Source organism: Trachymyrmex cornetzi, unplaced genomic scaffold (genome assembly GCF_001594075.2).
Source record: "Trachymyrmex cornetzi isolate Tcor2-1 unplaced genomic scaffold, Tcor1.1 scaffold138, whole genome shotgun sequence".
NCBI lineage: Eukaryota > Metazoa > Arthropoda > Insecta > Hymenoptera > Formicidae > Trachymyrmex > Trachymyrmex cornetzi.
The window spans coordinates 517,482-521,620 of record NW_017295960.1 but is presented as its reverse complement, the minus strand read 5'-3'; positions in this window follow the sequence as shown (position 1 = coordinate 521,620).

Sequence of the window (4,139 nt, the reverse complement as noted above, 5' to 3'; positions counted from 1 at the left end):
TTTGCATAAGTCATGTTTAGTACTTAATATATTTATATAAAAACATTTAGATTTTTCTTATTATTTTAACAATTTTTGTTTATAACAATAAGACTAATAACAAATAAAATAAATAACCTATAAAAATGTGTTGCTCGATAAAATCAGAATGTTATGAACACAACTTTCACATGTATGTAGTTTGTTTAAAGCGAAAATATTAATATATGTGTTTTATGTCCTTACAACCTCCTTAAGAGCCTTAAAATCGAGTCGGACACGAATGATCCATGTGTGTCGTCCAAAGGTATCGAAAATAAGTGTGTGGGGTTAAATATAGGAATTGGTTATAAACACTGACATGTCTGTTCTTTTTCAAAATTATCTTAAGTGGTTCTAAGATATCAAGTGGCCGGTTTTTATAGTTTTGTTTTAAAATCGTTTTAAGCTAATGCCTTTTAAGATACTATTTAAGACAGCTCATTATAGATTTAAGACTGTTTTAAGCATAATTTTAAATATAAGAATATAGATTATGAATACCAGCTTATAACATTTTAAGATTGTGTTTAAGATAGATTCTTAAATAATATAAGAATCAACTGTGGATATTTATATCTCTGTAATTCGTTTTACGAAGTCTAATCTAAAGTTCTATAAACTGTAATTAAACTATTTTACAAACTCTAATTTTACTCTGAAGTAAGATTGTTAATCACTTAAACGACTTTCGATAATTTTAAAGCTTCAAGAAATATATTTGTGCGAATAAAAAAAGTGAAAATATATTCATAAATATGTTTGTATATTTTTTAACGAAAATATATTCGTTACTATTAATTATATTAAATTAATAATTATTTTGATTCTCTTTGAAGTTGCAAAGATTAAAGTATCGAAGTTTCGAATCTCCAAAACTTTAATCTCTTCGAAGATTTTAATGTAATATGTTCTTTTTACGAAAATATATTCGTTATTATTAACTATATTAAATTAATAATTGTATAGTCTTAACTCTCTGAAGCTTCAAAGATTGAAGTATCGAAGTTTCGAAGTTTCGAAACTTCGATCTTTTCGCCGATTTAACGCCGAAAGCTTCGAATGTTTGAAGTTTCGAAACTCGAATGTCAAAGCCTTCAAAGTAAAATCACCAGCCCCTTTAATCTAAAACTCGCGGAATTAGAATTTCTATTGCAAACTGAAATGTTGAGAGAAATGAGAAACAAGCGCGAACATCCTATGTACACATCAGACAAGAGATATCCTCTTATCTAGATTAATTACTTGGTCCGGTTCTACCCCAACATAAAATTAATTTTAATTTTACTTAACTTACTGTTCTCGAAATTTAAAAAAGCTTTATTCTTTATCTTTTTCTAATCCTTCGAATTTCTAATCTTAGAATCCGAAATCCTAATTAGAAATTCTTAGAATTAGAAAAAGATAAAAGTGTAAATAAAGATAAATTTTGAATTAATATTAAAGTTAATTTACATTATAAAACGTAGAAACGGAGTTTCTCACAAACTGAACCGAGATTAAAGTTAATCAACATTGGTAGAAACGGGCATTAGAAAGAAACATCTCGCGATATTCCATAAGAATAAGCAGGAGATATACATATATGTATGTATATGACTCGCGGAATACAAAAGATGAATTCAACGTGAATGATATTATCTCCGTTCCTGTTATGGCGATAACACTCGATGAATTGAGCTCCGTTATCGTCGCATCCGCCTCGCTGGTACATGCGTGCCGCATTGATAAGCGTCGAAAATCGCGGGGCTCGCGCACGCTCGACCGATCAAAGCAACTTTCTAAACGCGGCCGCGTTGCGCCTCGCTCAGTCGGCTTATTGAAGATTGAAGCGAAGGCAGCGAAGGTATTTGAATCGGAACTCTCCTCACCGAATCTCAATCTCTCCCGACCACACGACGCTTAGAACAAACACGGTCCAGAGGATCGTCAACGATCCTTATTCGGCATGCCGGTCCGCTTGGTATTTTCCCGAGTGTCTTAGGATTCTGGCTTCTGATTTAGTCAATTTATAATCCGTATTGGAATTCAGGATAAAATTCTATTTACAGTCTCTCGTATACCACGCAACGCAGGTAGCATTTTGTTGTTCATTTTGCTACAATAATTAAAAAATTATTTTTTAATTGCTTTCAAAACATGTATAGAAACATAAAGAAAAAATGCATACTTTAAAAAAACATAATTTTTTCTCTACAATCAGCTATTATGCAATGTTATTATTATTATGCAAAATTGCAATTTTAAAATTAATATTGCAAAATTTTAATAATTCAAAATAATTATTTTCTAGAAAATTTTGTTTTTTTTTTAGTCGTGTCATTGTTGTAGCAAATGAAGAATAAAAATGCAACATACACACATAAAAATACAATCTTTTAAAATATATGTATATAAAAAATATCTAAAATACATATTAAGAAACGCAGTTTGTACTACATATATTTTTTCGTAAACTTATCCTTTTATGCTTCAGCTCGTCTTTTACAGGAAGAAGAATGCTCTAAAAATAAACTATTGTTCTTTTTAAACAAGTCGATATTCGAGAATGATCGATGCTGATATATTGAGGGAGAATATAAATTTTTCCGATTATATAACGATGCAGTCAAATAAAAGAGAATAAAAAATGCATTTCATGAAACAATATAAATTATGCATGCGAATATAAGCACTTTTCTATTAACAAATATATAGAGCACGTTACAAAATATACGAACATGTATCGCAGAATAAACAACATAAAATAACATGAAACAGTGAATGCTAGAATTCTGTCCTGACACCTGAAACGAATTACAAATCGCCTAAAGCACATTTTGCTTGCGGTGACCAGCGATGCAATACTAACGTATTGATTTACGTGCAAAATACATTCAATTGTATTTAGACGGTCATGTGTCTATCGGTCCAAAAACCAATATACGAAACAACAAATATATGTATTGAGAACTGCATTCATCTGTTATATTATTGAGACGTTATCTCTTTTCTGCGAAATGATTAATGACGAATAAATCGATCTTGAAGCTTTTCATCCTGATTCCAACATTCATTCATTCTAACATTTATACTTCCATATTCTTTCAAAATGCAGCTTTCTAAAGGATATTCGGACTCTTAAAAAAAAAAAAAAAAAATCGGAATTCGAATCTTCCAACCGAAAAGAGCTATTGTATTCTTTTTGCGAAAAATTGATTTTTTTAAACAAAAGGAATTATTTAAAACAATTTTTTAAATCGTTTCTCTTTTTCGACAAAATCTCAAACCGGTCTCGCAACAAATCAATTCTTAGCGATCCAGAAATGAAACATCTTTATACTTGTATCACACAATTAATTTTTGTATTTTTTCTTTTATCGAAGAATTTCGTAATATATGGAAAGAACGCTTTTACTGCAATGAACTGTCTGAAAATTTAGCTAGCTACAGATCTGAAAATAATTTTGTTGGACCATCAAAATAATTACGCAGGAGTTTCAAACAAGATAAGCAATGCTGTAAAAAGTTTGGACATTTTAGTAACCAGTTTAAGTGTCTTGCATAATTATTTTCGTAATCCAACAAAAATGTTATCAGGTCAGTATCTAGCTAAATGTTTAAGTAAATTAGATAGATACTATATCCGAAAACAAGATACTAGATCTGATACTAGATCCATTGGACTATGGAAAATCATATACGATAAAATCCTGTCCACGTAGAAGATTTCAAGAATACAATTTCCTAATAGCGTCAGCGTGTCGCTTCGGGATTTGCAGTAATGCGCAGGGAGGAGATTAACCGTGGAGCTCTAAATGGAACACCCCCGTGTATACGGAACTAAAGGACTAAGGTAGCGAGCGTCCGTACGCGGACGAAGGGTCAGGAGCAGCTCTTTCGATCAGCCAGCGACGGCGAACGGGCCGGCCGAAATGTCGGGCGTGCGCGCGCGCGCGCGCGCGCGTTTGTATCTATGCGTGTGTATACGCGATAACATATATCTAGTCGGCTGCGCGGCACGGCTCGGCGCCTTTGCCATCCAGGGTACATGCGCGAATTTCGCATGCCGCAGCATGGAACGTCGGTGGATTTGCCCCCTCCCGCTTTTTCAGGATGCACCAGCAACAGCAGCAGCGGTG